General features: G+C 41.1%; 1 protein-coding gene across 7 annotated transcripts in view; it reads left to right on the forward strand.

Annotated features, from left to right (window-relative positions):
- Positions 1–18,018, forward strand: part of bcl2l11 (BCL2 like 11) — a 41,786-nt gene that overhangs the window by 22,224 nt on the left and 1,544 nt on the right. Inside the window, exons 4-5 of one of the 7 annotated variants that reach the window (XR_010972981.1) lie at positions 1,990–2,078; positions 17,458–17,565. The exons of 4 other annotated variants lie outside the window; for them this stretch is intronic. The gene's annotated coding sequence lies outside the window, so the exon portion shown is untranslated. The remainder of the gene's footprint in view (positions 1–1,989; positions 2,079–17,457; positions 17,566–18,018) is intronic. 2 more of the 7 variants (XR_010972977.1, XR_010972982.1) reach the window with 2 other exon arrangements.

The raw sequence follows: 18,018 nt of genomic DNA on the forward strand, positions 1-18,018 counted from the left end.
TTGTTACTGCCTTTATGATCAATCAAGCATAAGCAAACCGCCTCTCTCAAATGTGTCTTGTCAGATCAGTTTTGCGCAGCATTGCTGGCAGCCTCAAGTTGTATGAAATATTCCCTGATTCATGGCAATTATGGCCAACATATTTTTGGCTTAAGATAAAGCAAAGTGGAGAAACAGATGCTGTTGTGATCAATAGAGAATGGTGGCTGTTTGAAGAGAATTATAAAACTGAAAACTGACTTGAGTCATTGATGATGCCCCAAACCACAAGAGTACACCTCAGTGAGTCAATGATAGCATAGAGATTGTGTAGTTTATACTACTGCCTTCTCTTGTATTGTTACACTTACAGATAGAAGTGACATTGAACTCATCATAGACATTTGCAACACAGGAAGAGGTCATTTGGTCCATCTTGTTTGCTCTTTACTGGAGCAATCCCAAACTAATCCCACTGCTCCGAGCGTTCCTTGTAGCCCTGTATCTTCCTCTGCTTCACTTTTCTGTTAAAAATATAATGGCCTCTGCCTCAATCACTTTATGATGTAAAGCATTCTATGCCCTGCAAAAATTAATTTTTCTCTTAATTTCTCTCTTCAGTCTCTCAGTGACAATTTTAAATTGATTATTCCTCATCACTGGCCCCTAACTGGAGAAAATTGTCTTTCCTTAATTATCAAAAACCTTTTGATTTTTTAACCTTTACTAAATCTTCTTTTCACCGTCAATTGCCATCTGAAGTTTCTCCTCATAACTGTCAGCCATGGCTCAGTTGGTAGCACTCTTGCCTCTGAGTCACAGGGTTCTGAGCACAAAAATCAAGGCTGACACTCTAGTGAATTACTGAGGGAGTGCTGCACTGTAGGAGGTGCTGTCGTTTAGATGAGACATTAAACTGAGGCCCCATCTGCCTGCACAGGTGGATGTAAAAGATACCACGCCACTATTTTGAGTTATTCCTGGTGTCCTGGTCAATATTTATCCCTCAATCAACATCCCAAAAACATTATCTGGGTCATTGTCACATTGCTGTTTGTGGGAGCTTGCTGTGTGCAAATTGGCTGCCACGTTTCCTACAACAGTGACTACACTTCAAAAGTACTTCATTGGCTCTAAAGTGCTTTGAGATGTCTGGTGATTATGAAAAGCATTATATAATTGCAAGTCTTTTTTTTTCTTTTAACTATAAATTCCCATCCCTGGCACATTTACACGATATGTACTTTAATGCCCTTCTAATAATTGACACCCCCAAATGGGTATTCTAACTGCCTTGTACAGATTTCTCAATTGGCTTTTTGCTGTTTAATCCACCTACACTTTCCAGGAATTGAACTGCTAGATATTCCGGTTGCTCACAGGCTTTCCATTGAGTGTGTACTACCTTATTTTTGGTTTTCCTCCCAAAATATATTATCTCATACTTCTTCACATTAAATTGTCTACCCATTCTGCTAAGCTCCTGACGTCTTTTACAGCCTGTCTGTTTGCCAAATCCTTTACTTTTGCGTCAGCAAGTTTTGATATTCTGTTCCCCATGCTTAAGTCCAAATCAACTATATAAAGGAAAACCCAATACTCACCCACGAGGTTGATGGATTGATGAATAGAAGTTTTGATATGTTCAAGTCAGCAACTGAATTGTAAGAGAGGGATAAGAAACTCACTGCACAGAGCCTCTTGATGATTAGAGCCTGCAAGTGCATTGTGACAGTTGACATAGCAAAGTTAAAAGGGAAATGTTGGCAGAGAAGCATGACCAAAAATTGTGACAAAATAAAGTAAGGTTTGTGGCCAGGAAGTTCAAGGTCTAATCAAGGTTTTTAGCCAACCATACAGTTAGCTACTGATTGTTCGTAAAATTCAAACATTCATTGAAATGTGCTGTAAAAACGACTTGTTAAATTTCACAAAGAATTTGTATTTTTGAAACGCGCAGTGAGGTAGGGGAGAGGTAATAATAATTACGTTCTCACCTTCCACTTAAAGGGGAATGCATTCTAGGAGGAGGTGGAAGACTGTCAATCTGAAGTACACCTTCAGATAGGTTTGAAGCGGACATACTTCATTTGGCGCAGGTATGAAAACAGTCTTCTGAGGTCTGGTTCATGTATTATCTAACAAGCAAGCAATAAAACCGAATTGCTCAGATTAAAGAGTCAGGCGTGTCTACTTCAGCTGTCTGCCAGTGACCGAAGTGGAGATCAGCATGCTTGGCTTTTCCTAGATGCCATTCTTGGTGCTCAAATCTAAGCCACAGCGAACTTGCTGGTTAGATTCAACTCTGGACTTCGATTGTTTTTGGGTCTAAAACAATGAGATATATGAACCTATTTTTCTTTGAAGTCCTTGGTGCTAGTGTCCACTCCATATAATCTGTTGTATAAAACAATGTTAATAAATAAAAGAAAAAAATGCTGGAAACAATCAGCAGGTCAGGTGAGCGATCAACCTGCTGAGTGTTTCCCATCATTCTGTTTTACTATTTCAGATTTTCACATCTCCAGTATTTTTGCTTTTTAATTTTAATAGGCAGTTTACGTTTTTTTTCTGTTTTCGGATATTACTTACACATTACTTCCTGCTTTGATATCTGAAGCCAGCAGCATAAGGAAGCTTCAGAGGATGCCTGTGTTTTTCTAAACAGAGTTTTAAGCTTTTTGATAAAAGCAAAATACTGCGGATGCTGTTTTTATTTAAGCTTTTTGATGTGGTCTTGGGTTTTTTCGCCCCCCTTCTCCCTCAGAGTCAAACTGATGAGATGACTAATGTTTGTTGATGTTCCTTATATTACAATTCCCTTTTTTTGTTGTGTGTGGTTGGGATTTACTGTTAGTCATGTTAGTAATGTATCAGAGGACCTGTGTACCAGGAAATCTGCTACTATATCCCATTGTGGAAGTTTGAGAATTTGAATTTAGTTTAAAATTTCTGGAAGTAAAAGGTTTGTACCAGAAAAAGTGACCACGAAGCTGCTGGATTGTCGTAAAAAACCCGACCGGTTCACTAGTGTTCTTTTTGGCAGGAAATCTACCGTCATTACTCGGTCTGGCCTATATCTGATTCAAGTCCCACACAAGAATGGTTGACTCTTAACTACCCACTGTAGTAGCCTAACAAGCCATTCAGTTGCATAAAACCACTATCAGTCGTTCAACAAGAATGCTCACTACCACCTTCTCAGGGCATCTAGGGATGAACAATCAATAGCAGCATTACCAGCGATGCCCACATCCCAAGAATGTTTTGCATAAAAGTCATCATTTTGCATCAAATCATTTTTGTTTGTTTAATTTGCGTTGTTTTTTTTAAAAAGTGTGATCTATCTACAAGTTCCAGTGGATGGGCCCTTCCTGTTTTCCACAGAACACCTTTTTAACAGTATGATCTTTACTCACAGCCAGTTGCAGATCTGAGTGTGTTTTTCTAAATTAATAGTTTAGATAGAGCATCAAATATGTCAGATAAGACAGCTGTAGAAATGTGCAGCTTATAACTACCTCACAATTAGCATGTGCTTTGGCTGCCATCAACTAAGTGTTTGAATTTGGGGTGACTGTGGCATTGAATGACCTAAATATTACATTGCTGAGGTTAACCTAACCCATGGTGGGGCTGGCCGAATATATTTCTATCTATTTACGGGGAGGCAGTGGCATAGTGGTAATGTCACTGAAGTAGTAATCCAGAGGCTTAGGCTAATGCTCTGGGAACATGGGTTCGAATCCCACCACGGCAGGTGGTGAAATATGAATTCAATTAATAAAATCTGTAATGAAAACTAGTCAAGTGGTGAACATGAAACTATTGTCGATTGTTGCAAAAACCCATCTGGTTCACTAATGTCCTACATGTGACTCCAGACCCACAGCAATGTGGTTGACTCTTAAAATACCCTCTAAAATGGCCTAGCAAGCCACTCCGTTCAATTAGGGATGGGCAACAAATGCTGGCCTAGCCAGTGACATCAACTTCCCACAAATGAATTTTAAAAAAAAGTTCTGCTAATTCCACTGATTTTTTTAAAAGTATGTATATGTGTGTGTATATACATGCATAGATCTATACACACATACGTGCACTTAAGTCCAACAATCTCAATCATTTGAAACTGAATCTCACACTTATAAATCGCTGCAAACTGTGCCCTTAAATTGGTATCATCAAAGACAATGGGGAGTGGGGGAGGAATTTCCTCCAAGATTCTCCTGCTGTAACTTTTGCATAGAAATTGGACATCTGGTGAAGTTACGGTGACAAACCAGGAGAAGCCCTGAGGAAATTCATCCTCAGTGATTGTGTTGCACAAGATGTAACTTTAGTCCTTCCTTTACTGCCAGTATTGTTAATGGCACTGCCACCTATTGAGTTTAGAGATACTGCATTTCATACTTGGTATCAGTTGTGTTCTTCCTATTTTTTCAGTGGAAAAGTTAATAGGGATGGCCCTCAAAAGAAGTCTGAAGCACACAGCTTATGTACATTTTCAGGTTGCCTTCATACAGCAATGGATAACACTGTCACCAGCACTTTTTGAAAAAAATGTTTATTAATGCAGTATATTTGAAAGGACATGACATTTCCAGGCACAGCCACAACCACATTGGGGCGGGGATGGGCGTGGGGGAAGAGAGAGGAGAGGAGAATGGGTCTAAAACCGATACCAAATGCTTTGTTGAAGGAGAGTAGGAAAACATCTCTTTTATTTCCCCTTGTTCTAACTCTTCACAAGATGAGACATCTGATATATTGAGTCTGAGTCGGTCAGTGTAATTGTGCCCATTGAGCTGGCAGGCTTAGAAACTGCAGAATCAATATTCAATTTTAAATTGTGAAATGAACTTGTTACGAAGCACCTTCTCACTGCTGAAAAAAAACTCAAAGGACTTCATGTAAAATGAATTACTTGATGTGCAGTGATTGTTATGTAAGCAAATGTAGTGGATAGTGTGCACATAGCAAGATTCCACAAACAGCTGCGAGATGAAGGACCAGTTGACCAATTCTTTGGTGAATTTGGCCCAGAGAGAAATATTGACACGGACATGGAACTACTCCCTTTCTCTACTTCTCATCATGCCGCAGGATCTTTGATGTTCACCTGTTAGAGTAGAACTCAGTTTTAACATTTCATCCATCTGAATGTTGATGTTCTTGACACTGCGGCACACCTTCATTATTGGACTGGTGTATTAGCCTGCATAGTCCCTTTAACAGACTACAAGCCACAGCGGGTTTCTTCTGGCTTAATATTAACATCATTAGTTAAATATTAAACAGGCCCAGCATTTGATCCAAACAAAAGGTACTGACACTAATGACTTCAATTTTTAAATTGACATGAATCATTTTGCATTTGAAATCTGTAATTTTATATCATAGATTTACTCCAGACGCACTAATGATATGTTAGGGGCATAATTACAGATATATATATATATATGGGGACACAGAAAAGACAAAGAGTGGACTTAGTTCACTGTGGATGTAAGTGGCTGAAAGGTTTAACCTTCATGCATTGGAACAATGAGAGTTATTTATTTTAATTACATGTGTGTGTTAAAGTGGGTCTGGGAAGACATCATGTCTCCAGTGGCAGGACTTGTCTCCCCTGGACATGTAGCAACACATTCTCAGTGATGAAATATAAATGAAAGAAGTCCATGCTCCCTTTTTTTAAGGAAAATTAAATTAAAATCCCTCGTCTTGATACTCAGCAGAAATCTGTAGCTATTACCTTATGTGCCTGCTGGGAATCTGTCATATCCATAAAATTGCCCAGGTTTAATAACCACTTTGATTTAATAGGATTCGCCCTGACACAAACATTGTAACCAGTATCTTGTACTGTTATTCTGCACGAGTTACTTAGATTCTCCATCTCTGGCCTTGGGGCATTGTCTGTGCTGAGATTAATTATTCTGATCTATATTGTATAAGGTGTACGTTACCATTAGCTACATAGCTGAAGGATATGTTAAAGCGGTGTTTGCCTAATTTAAGATTAATTTTAAACTTGAGCCAAATTCTTAACTTGTCCAATCCTGATATGCAAGAAGCTGCCAGAGTTCTTGGTGTTTTTGTCCCCCTATTTCCTTGTAAATTAATGTGTTTTAGCTACACAAGCTATTTAAAAATCCTTTGTCTCTCTTTCACTCAGCATCATCCATGATAGTGCATTGCTCAACGATACATACCGGGACATGCTGACCAGTATTACCATCTCAGTTGGATTAGTAATATCCACATGCTGTGACTGTCCTGTGCAATTCCATTTTAGGTATGGGAGATATGGGGGGGTGGGGGGAGAAAATCAGCCAGTGTTTCCGATCCTGCTCACTATTTAATAAGTCCTGGTGGAAAAGTACAGGTGTATGGATATCAATAGAGAACAGAATTAGTCCCTGTCCACCTTTCCTGCTGGTATTTACTCTCTGGGCTAACTATAGCCACTTAGTAAAATGCAGCTTTGGGTGCCTGGTGCTGATTTCACGAGGTGACCAGGAGAGAAAATTGACATGGGAAATTTTTTAGGAATAAAAAGAGCATGAGGATTTTTAGGAACAGGAAAAGGTCATGAGGTCTAAACTAGACCATGATTAAATTCATACCTGTGTAGTTTTTTTTAAACTTGATTTGATGCGATTACCAATTATCAATTTATAATTTATTGAAACCTTTATTAAACAAAATTGATATATCATCATTACGCAGTGTGCCTGAGCCAAACTGTGTGGCATAGTAAACATTTAGTTTTGGATTTTTAGTTCCTATTTTACCCAAAAAACGACAATATATTTGCAGTAGAATTAGAATTTTGTTAGGTTTAAGTGGTAACTACCCACATACTGATATAGAAAAAGTACTAACCGCACATTATATCAGGAAACTGCACTTGTTTTATAAAACTTTAATGCAGCAAACTATTTTGATAATTTCGGTAGCTTGCCAGTATATTTTATTCAATTGGGACAAGTGTAAGCCAGTCTCAGACTATGAGACATATCCGTGAATATAAACACATAACAGGCTGGCTGGGACCCAGAAATCCTGATACAGCCTCCCCACTCCTCTTTTCTGGAATGGAGCACATTACTCATCTGCACAGACGTTTAATGCTTATAAACAGACACCAATAATAGTGGCCAAAGCACATAAAACAACTACGTTTATTATTGGGTAATTGGCACGTTCCAATGATAGAACGGTTTATTATCTGTTTTGTGTTCTTCTTTCCTTTGTATATCTTTTTTTATTTTATTTAGAGATACAGCACTGAAACAGGCCCTTCAGCCCACCAAGTCTGTGCCAACCATCAACCACCCTTTTATACTCATCCATTAATCCCATATTCCTACCACATACCCACAATTCCCCTACCACCTACCTATACTAGGGGCAATTTGTAATGGCCAATTTACCTATCAACCTGCAAGTCTTTGGCTGTGGGAGGAAACCGGAGCACCCGGCGAAAACCCATGCAGTCACAGGGAGAACTTGCAAACTCCGCACAGGCAGTACCCAGAATTGAACCCAGGTCACTGGAGCTGTGAGGCTGCGGTGCTAACCAGTGCGCCACTGTGCCACCCACATCTTCTTCTCTGTATCTTGTCCTTTTTCAGTTGGGAGGAGGAGACAATTTTGAGATGCAGACTTTTTCATAGCTGCAGTCAGTGGCTGATGGAGTTGTACGTAGCAGGATGAGATGAATCTGCCAAATGGTACTGTTTCCCATATTCTTTGCTGCCTTTCCTCCTGTTTGGGGTAAGGCAACCTTTTCCAAAGCAAGGCATCAGAGTTAGCTTGAGAATAGTTAAGTTTAAACTATTACCTTCATTCTATGCATACCTCCAGAAAAACAATAGTAAAAGTTTGACTTACTGTTATAACATCCTCTTCAGGATTTCTTGCTTGGTTCCAGACTTCTATTGGAACATTATGTAAATTGTTTGATTGCTGTAGATGTGACAGGAGTGATTTCGGGGGCTTCATAATTTTGATGGTTTAGGCTTGAATTTATATCTGGCCTTATCACACTTCTGTGTACGTTTCACCTTCAGTCTGTTACCTTGTTGTTTTCATTCCTGGGAAAGTGAATAAATCTGTAATCAAAATATCTCTTCTCAAAACTGAACTAAGTGCCTGGAAGGAAGAATTGTTGGCACCTTAAGTAGAGATTCAAGTTAATATACAGGCCCAAATGGTTTAAAAAGTTTTAAATGTGCACACAAAAATAATTGTACCGTTTTATTAAAAAAAAGCTAAAACTTCACATTGCTTCAGATAGAGTTCCACAATTGTAATCAATCCTACGAGGTGCAACTACGCAGTAACATTTTAACTGAGAAATATGGATGGTTCAGGGGCGAAATTCCACTTTTAAATGAGAATTAGGAGAATGTCTCAATTTCCTTGTAATTAGTGGGCCACTAGTGAAATCATATTCTCATAAATCACGAATCTCAAAGACTGCAAACTCATGTTATGTTATTTGTAGGTTGTTAATTGCAGAAGTAATTGTTTTTCTGTGGGGGGGGGGGTGGTAGCTTACCCACTAAAACTCATGGATTTGTGTCAAATGTCATTAGTCTGAATAATAAACTGCTGTTGAAAGTTTGAGTTCAGGGTCAAGGATAAACATACTTCCTAAACACTTGTTTCCCAGGATTGGCAGAGCCCTTCCAACAATACATGGCTTTGCTTCTGTCACTCTGCCATCAGTCTTTTATTGAAAGTAGACTAGTATAAAACATCTGAGAGCTGAAACTTTTACTTTACTAGAAAACCTTCCATTTTTCTGTGATGAATGAGAATTTATTTGCTTGTTTCACTCATTTCCTGTTTGTTCCATTCGGTGTTAGAACGTGAGTTTATTTCCACGAATACAAGTTAGGCCTGTCAACAACAGTTAGGCTGGTTTTACCACAGGTTCTAATTATGCGTGTAGTTTATTGCATTCAGCAAATGGGTTATGTTACAATTTACTTCAATCCCTGTTTTTATATTGGGGTTTAGTGGGGGAAAGAGGGTTGTGATGGGGATGGGGGGATGTCGTGCCAGCAGCAACCCCACAGTAAATTTACCAGATTCACCATAGCCGGCCCCCAAGAAAGTCTCTTTATTTTTAAACTGAGTCTTCCTGTCAGTGAGCCTTGAAGTTGTTGCTGGAAGTGCAAAACCTGTATGTTGTGAGTGTTGTCAATAACACCCTTCCAAGCTCTCCTATCAAAAAGCAGCTTAGGGTGGCATTTGGAATAGCAGATTGACCATTACTCATGACTATACTTTTCCTATTCACCTAAAGTCCTGCTCCAACTCGAAGGAGTGCACAAGGCCACAGCCTTATTCCGATGAAGGGTCACTGACCCGAAACGTTAACTCTGCTTCTCTTTCCACAGATGCTGCCAGACCTGCTGAGTGGTTCCAGCATTTCTTGTTTTTATGCCACAGCCTTATTGATCTTCTCATTCCACACACATCCTTCCTTATTGTGAGGTAGGGGGTTACTGGTAGGCATATCACCCAGAGATTCTTCCTGCTTCTGAGTGACAGGGATCTAGAAATAAATTATCCAGTCAGTCTGGGACAGATGTGGAGGAAATAATACACAAGTGCAGAAAACAACGGAAAAAATAGTTACACAAGGACAGCGGAAAAACAAAAAGAGGAGATTCAAACTGTTTTACCCGCAGTGGCTGTGAATGATAATATAGCAAGGATTTTAGCATCTAGAACATTTTAAAACTCTTACTCGTCGGACAGATTTTAAATCATAATTAAAATAGCACTGACAAAATTGAAGTATTTTTATTCGATATTTTGCTTGATATTGGCTTTTTCAATTCTGTCATGTGTGGTTAAAAACCAGTTTCATTCACAGGAATGATGTCCCTGCTAAACTGGATACAGTGTTGCGACAATTGTTAAATTGGTTGTGCAGTTTGCATGAAGGAGGAACCGAGTTAATCAGTTAAAATTTAAACATGATGTCTGATTCTGTCCATGTATTTGATTGTCAGGTGTTTGGATCAAATAGATAGTTATTTAAATTAACAAAGCTTTGTTTGCTGTTTTGGTGGTATTTATGAGTGCACATTTTTCAAATCTTTTTTAAGTTGATCTGAAGCTTTCAGACATAACTGGATGTTCTGAAGAACATTAGACCGGCAGGACAACATATAGGGTTGATGGGGTAGGGGGGAGTTTTTAAAACAAGTACAAAAGTATGACTTTTAGCTAAGTTATGGAATGTTTGTTATTTTCAACCATATGAGGAGTTAGCAACTTATGTCCTTTTATTTCTTCTCTTTGCCTATTCTATTACAATTAATAATAATATGTTGAGTACTTAAAATCCAAATGAAGACCTAACATAGTGGAACATTGACACTTCTGAAGATAAGGAATATTCGGTGAAGGGACAGAATGTAATCAGTAACTGAAGCAAAAGGATCTCTTGTTTGTTAGCACTCCAGTATTTTACTCAAGATATCAGGGAAAGTGGGTACTGTCAAGGGGTGTAGGGAGCACGAGATCACCTGTACAAAAAGTCTGAAACACAAAAGGCAAAAAAAATAATCTAGATATTACTATCTATAATATCTAACCAAAATTATTGGTTAGGCCTCAGCTGGAGTAGAGGGCTGAATTATCAGGATCAAGCTTGGGGGGGGGGGGGGGCCGTGGGGGGGTGCGGGTTCGGAGGTGGGCAGGGGCCAAAGCAGGCCAGTTTCCCCATGCTATTCCTGATGCCGGCGAGTTTCAGCAGGGCGGGGGCAAGGCGGCCCCGATCTCGTTCGACTCATTAAACAGGCCACTTAATATCAATAAAGAGCTCATTGAGAGCTGGGTAAGGGGCATGTTATCATTTTTACCAGGGCACACAGGCTGCATGTGCTGTCTGGGGCTGACCAGCTGAATGGACCCAGACACACACACTGGCTAAGTCCAGGAAATTAGCTGGGCCCCATGAAAGAGCGAACAGCACAAAGTGGGGACTTGGCGATTGAGAAGCAAGTGCCATCAGCTAAGCGTAGGTGGCGGGAAGAGTGGGCAGTAAGCACTCAGGCAGTGCAGGGGGTCCTCACTCTCCTGGCATCGTGGGGGGCATAAGAGGGGGCAAGGCTGCTAAACATATTTGGGGGACCACCTGAGCACAAGGAAGGCAGCCAGGCCTCTGGCTCGCCTGAGACATTCCAAGCTGAAGTTCGAGCACTCAAACAGCAGCCACAATAATGGCTGCCATGTTCATGGTTTAAATCAGGTCCACACGAATAGTCCCAACTCCGTTACCACCCCTGTGGCTGCTAATTTGTTGCCAAACCCATCTCCATGTCAATTAAGGGGGTGCCCCCATGAAACTCCCGGCTTTTGACAGCTTGGCCCCTGGGATGGAAACTGTCCCAATGTCCGTTTCTCACCCCCCGTAGTGAAAATCCTGCCCATAGTGTCCAATTCTGGGCCATATTTTAGGAAGGATGTCAGGCCCTTGAATAGGGTGTAGAGGGGATTTACTAGAATGATACCAGGGATGAGGGAAATCAATTATGCGGAGAGACTAGAGAAGCTGGGGTTGTTCTCCTTAGAGCACAGAAGGTTAACAGGAAATTTCATAGAGTTGCTCAAAACTATGAGGGGTTTTGATAGAGTAGATCAAATCCCATTGTCAGTGGGATCGGTCACTAGAGGGTTACAGATTTAAGATCATTAAAAATGTCAGGGGGAAATGAAGAGAATTGTTTTACTCAACCTGTTGCTATCATCTAGAATGCACTAGCTAAAAGTGAAGTGGAATCAGATTCAGTAGTAACTTTCAAAAGGAAATCAGATATATTCTTAAAAAGGAGAAGAAATGCAGGGCGATGGGTGAAGAGCAGCTTAGTGGGACCAGTTGGTAGTTTCAGTGGGCTGGCACAGGCATGATGGGCCAAATGGCCTTCTGCGCTGTATGATTCCAACAGAAAACCTGTTCAAAATAGATATTTCAACTGTGCCACAATATAAAGTACAGTGAATCTAGGCACTGTAAATATGAAGATATTTAGAGAACAATGCCAGACTTTTTAAACATTAAAGTATTATTTGAAGAGATAAAAATCTGCCATTGTGGTTGCACATAACTGCTTCCACAGGAATCACGTACACAGAGTACGTTTCCCCTCAGCTTCTGCAGGGGAAAAGCCCAGTTGTTATCGCAATTCCTTTGTGCCAAACAAACTCACTCGAAGCCAATATCACAGAGCCACAAACACCAGCTGCTGTTGCAGTCGATGCTCCCAAGTCTGTACCGTGGGCCGAGAGAGAGCTTTTATTTTCACCTTCCCCTCCTCCACACCATGACTGCCGAGTTGGCTTTGTAAGATATAATCACATGAAAATGTATGGTATAATTATAAAGTGCTAAATATATATAATGATACTGTATGTATTTTGGGAGATTCTTCTTCTTTCAGTATAGCTTAACTGGACAATGTCCTTTCTTTTAAAAAAAAAGACATTTGACACTTTATGGATACAGGGCCACCGTTTTTACAACACAGATTGACAGGATTGTTCAGGACTTTCGTCTCTGATTGGCAGATTCAGTACATTCTTTCCCCCCCTGCCGCCCCACCCCACAAGTCAGTGCTTTCAGAATTGTTTTAAGTTTTATATGGGAGGAATTAACTTCTAGCTCAGGCCACCAGATCATAGTTTTTACGGATAAACGGACGGAACCTGATCACCAAAACACTGATGAGAACCTTGGAGTCTTATGTAATAGAAAACACATTTGACTCACTTAATCATTGTTAACTAGCAGCATAAATTGTGAAACCCCAAAACATTACAAAGCATGGGGTTCAGGAGGCTGAAGACATTACCGGCGACAGTCAGGTGAGGAGGGGAGATATGGGGGAGTTATAGTTTGGAAAGAGGTTACAGAGATAGGGAGTTGAGCCTGTTACGAAATTTAAACAGAAGGATGAGAATTTCAAATAAAATAATTGAGAGATAGTGAGCCAGTGTACAGTAGGGAGGACCAGGAGTAACGGGCACGCACAACTTGGTGCAGGATTTGGATAAAGGCAGCAGAGGTTTGGGTTTGCTGGTTTACATAGGATCAAAGTTTGGAGGCTGGCCAGTATAACATTAGAATAGTCGAGTCTGGAGGTTGCAAAGGTCTGGATGAGGAAATGAAATCTGACTTATTCAAACACTGCACAGCAATTGCACTAATCATGACCAAATTCAAGCCTTTTAGAATTTCAATCGCTGCCAGTTAATCTGGTCTACTGTGAGAAGCAACACTCACTGTTTACTTTAAGCCTAGATAATGATTAAGCTCCTGGTATCGAGCAGATTGATGGTTGTAATCCCATCTGATCCAACTAATTCTGATCATGCTTTAATAAAACTATCTACTGCCTGGTAATCTTATGATTTAACTTGTAAATAATAAGAAAATATGGTTGCAAGTGAGCAGTGCAATTCTTCTTCTTCTATGGCCTCCTTGTCTCGAGAGACAATGGGTAAGCGCCTGGAGGTGGTTTGTGCAGCAGCGCCTGGAGTGGCTATAAAGGCCAATTCTAGAGTGACAGACTCTTCCACAGGTGCTGCAGATAAAATTGGTTGTCGGGGCTGTTACACAGTTGGCTCTCTCCTTGCGCTTCTGACTTTTTTCCTGCCAACTGCTAAGTCTCTTCGACTCGTCACACTTTAGCCCCGCCTTTATGGTTGCCCACCAGCTCTGGTGATCACTGGCAACTGACTCACACGACTTGTGATCAATGTCACAGGACTTCATGTCGCGTTTGCAGACGTCTTTAAAGCGGAGCCATGGACGGCCGGTGGGTCTGGTAGCAGTGACGAGCTCGCTGTACAATGTGTCCTTGGGGATCCTGCCATCTTCCATGTGGCTCACATGGCCAAGCCATCTCAGGCACTGCTGGCTTAGTAGGGTGTATATGCTGGGGATGTTGGCCACCTTGAGGACTTCTGTGTTGGAGATACGGTCCTGCCATCTGATGCCAAGGATTTTCCAGAGGCAGCGAAGATGGAATGAATTGAGACGTCGCTCTTGGCTGACGTACGTTGCCCAGGCCTCGCTGCCGTAGAGCAACGTACTGAGGACACAGGCTTGATACACTCGGACTTTTGTGTTCCGTGTCAGTGCGCCATTTTCCCACACTCTCTTGGCCAGTCTGGATATAGCAGAGGAAGCCTTTCCCATGCGCTTGTTTAATACTGCATCTAAAGACAGGTTACTGGTGATAGTTGAGCCTAGGTAGGTGAACTCTTGAACCACTTCCAGAGCATGGTCGCCGATATTGATGGATGGAGCATTTCTGACGTCCTGTCCCATGATGTTCGTTTTCTTGAGGCTGATGGTTAGGCCAAATTCATTACAGGCAATCTTTAAACAGGCTCCAGAAGCTGGCTGAGCATGTCTACCCTGAGGCACAGTGTGGCTTTCGAGCAGAGAGATCCACCATTGACATGCTGTTCTCCCTTCGCCAGCTACAGGACAAATGCAGTGAACAACAGATGCCCCTCTATGTTGCTTTCATTGATCTCACCAAAGCCTTTGACCTCGTCAGCAGAAGTGGTCTCTTCAGACTACTAGAAAAGATTGGATGCCCACCAAAGCTACTAAGTATCATCACCTCATTCCATGACAATATGAAAGGCACAATTCAGCATAAAGATGGCCTCATCAGACCCCTTTCCAATCCTGAGTGGCGTGGAACAGGGCTGTGTTCTTGCACCTACACTGTTTGGGATCTTCTTCTCCCTGCTGCTTTCACATGCGTTCAAGTCTTCTGAAGAAGGAATTTTCCTCCACACAAGATCAGATGGCAGGTGGTTGTTCAACCTTGCGAAGACCAAAGTACGGAAAGTCCTCATCAGGGAACTCCTCTTTGCTGACGATGCTGCTTTAACATCTCACACTGAAGAGTGTCTGCAGAGACTCATCAACAGGTTTGCGGCTGCCTGCAATGAATTTGGCCTAACCATCAGCCTCAAGCAGTGCAATACAGCTCTTAGAATCATGGAAAAACATAGCTCAGGAGGTCGTCATTTGGTCCATCATGCCTGTGCCAGGTCTTTGAAAGAGCTATTCACAAAGCTCCATTTCCCTGCTCTTTCCCTATAGACATGTAAATTTTTCTCCTTCAAGCATTTATCCAATACCTATTTGAGTATTATTATTAAATCCGCTTCTATAACCCTTTCAGGAATTGCATTCCAGACGATAACTCGCTACGTAAAATAAATTTTCTTCTCATGTTTGGTTCTTTTGGCAATTGCCTTAAATCCGTGACCTCTGGTTCCTGACTCTTCCTGCCACTGGACCATTCATGATTTTGAACACCTCTGTTAAATCTCCCCTTAACCTCCTTTGCTCTGAGGAGAACAACCCCATTTCCTCTGGTCTCTCTATATAACTGAAGTCCTGCATCTCTGGTACCATTTTAGTAAATCACCTCTGCACTGTCTTCTAAGCCCTTGACATCCTTCCTAAAGTATGGCATCCAGAATTGGACACAATACTCCAGCTGGGGCCAAACCAGTGCTTTATAAAGGTTTAGTATAACTTTCTTGCTTTTGTATCTGTGCTTCTGTTTATAAAACCATGAATTCCATATGATTTCTTAACAGCAATGGCCTGAAACATTTAGAGATTTGTTTACTTGCACCCCCAAGTCTCTCTGTTCCTGCACGCCCTTTAAAATTGCACCTTTTAGTTTATACAGCCTCTCATACTAAATTCATCTCTTCATGCTTCTTTGTGTTAAATTGCATTTTCCATGTGTCTACCCATTTCACCAGTCTATGCCCTCCTGAAGACTGTTACTGTCTGTCTCACTGTTTAGTAATTTCTGAGTATACCAAAGTCCAGGTCACTAATATATATATCAAAGAGAGCTATGGTCCTAATCCTGACCCCTGGAGAACACCACTAAATATTTCTCTCCTGTATGAAAAACCGCCACTCAGCACTACTTGCTGCTTTCTGTCCCTTAACCAATTTTGCATCCATGTTGCCACTGTCCCTTTAATCCCATGGTCTTCAATCATTAACATGTCTCTGGGGATTTCTGAGTTACATATATGCGTTGAATTAGTTGTTCTCAGATGAAACAACAGATGTGCCACTACAGTTGTCCTCCACATCCTTGGGCACCCGGTTTGCTTTCCCTGACGGCTAGCTAGTGAGACTTGTTGAAAAGTGCGCAAATGTGGACATGGAGGCGCCATCAGACTCAGCCGTGATGCCTTCCATAGTCGGGTATCCTGTCAGCATTTAATGACTAAATGGAGTGCAAGAAATATACTACAGTGGGATTCAGTGCTTTCAGAAGAGAGGAGGGAAACAGTAGTCCTGAGTAGTGTTGTATAAGTAAACAATTTTTAAATAAATAATGAGAAGGCCATCAGTTCAGTGTCAATTTACCATCTGTTTGTCAAATCCCATACGAGGAGTTCAGGTCTGCAATGTAACATGGCACATCACAGAATCGTTGTAGCACAGAAAGAGGCCATTCGGCCCATTGTGTCTGCACTGGATCTACAAGTGAGCAATTCACCTAGTGCCATTGCCCTGCCTCTCCCCATAACCCTGCACATTCTTCCTTTTCAGATAACACTACAATTCCCTTTTGAATGCCTTGATTGAACCTGCCTCCAGCACTTTCTCAGGCAGTGCATTCCAGATCCTAACCACTCGCTGCGTGAAAAAGTTTTTCCTCATGTCACTTTTGCTTCTTTTGCAATTACCTTAAGTCTGTGCCTTCTCGTTCTTGATCCTTTCATGAGTGGGAACAGTTTTTTCCCTATCCACTATGTCCATACCCCTCATGATTTTGAATACCTCTGTCAAAACTCCTCTCAGTCTTCTCTTCAAGGAAACAGTCCCAACGTCTCCAGTCTATCTTCGTAAATGAAGTTCCTCATCCCTGGAATCATTCTCGTGAATCTTCTCTGCAGTCTCTCTAATGCCTTTACATCTTTCCTTAAATGCGGCGCCCAGAACGGGACATCAGTGTCTTTCAGATGAGATGGTAAGCAGAGCTTCCATCCGCTTGTTCAGTAAAACAGAGATTCCTTGACCCTAAGAATAACAGGGAATTCTCCAGGCAGACATGAATCCCTCAACCAAAACCACCATGTTAAAAAAAAATATATAATTCATCTTATTGCAGAATTCTGCAGTGAACAAAATGGTTGCCACATCACCTTAATAACATTTTTGGCCCTTTAAATAATTCAATTTATGTACATTATTCTGAGAAGTGTTTGATGGCTTATTTCTACCATAACTATGAGTTTGAGGCTAGTAGCTGCAGTATTCGTTTTTGCCAAGCAGTGACCCATTTATATTGCCTGGCTCAAACTGTAATTCCACTTCTCAGGAGAGGGCTTTCGGTCTGCAGAAATCCATGTTTAACACCATACTCATTGTACTCCGTGCAGTTTCTAACCCAAGCCGTATGAAACTACCTTTTCGAAAACAGCTTCTCTCGGGAGTCAGGTCAGGCTCCAACACCAGACTTATTTTTCCAACGTGAGCATCACAGCAAAGTAGGTGTAAAATGAGTTTCAAATTAAAAATGCGTCTTATATGTATAAATTCTGTGCTATTCCTTTAAAACTTGATATTTTATTCAGTGTTCTTTAGGGTTTCCGCTGACTCTATGACTCTAAAGCATGACAAGGCTTGTTAATTTTTATGCTACATACATTTGAACGGTAAAAAGGTCAGCTCGGGTCAATAGGAAGCACTCTCGTGTGATTCAGGAAGTCCTGGGTTTAAACCCCACTTTAGGACTTGAACACTTAATTTAAGCTGACATTCTAACATATTAACGTGAGAGTGCTGCATTGTTTGACTGTAACTTAAATTAAGGCCCTATCCGTCTGTTGAGATGGACATAAAAAGTTCCATGACATTATTTGAAGAGTTGGGAGTTCTCTCTCAGTGCCTTGGCCTACATTTATCTCTCAATTAATACCACCAAAAACTGGTCGGTCATT

The sequence above is a fragment of the Heterodontus francisci genome, chromosome 3 (genome assembly GCF_036365525.1).
Source record: "Heterodontus francisci isolate sHetFra1 chromosome 3, sHetFra1.hap1, whole genome shotgun sequence".
In the NCBI taxonomy this organism is placed as follows: Eukaryota; Metazoa; Chordata; class Chondrichthyes; order Heterodontiformes; family Heterodontidae; genus Heterodontus; species Heterodontus francisci.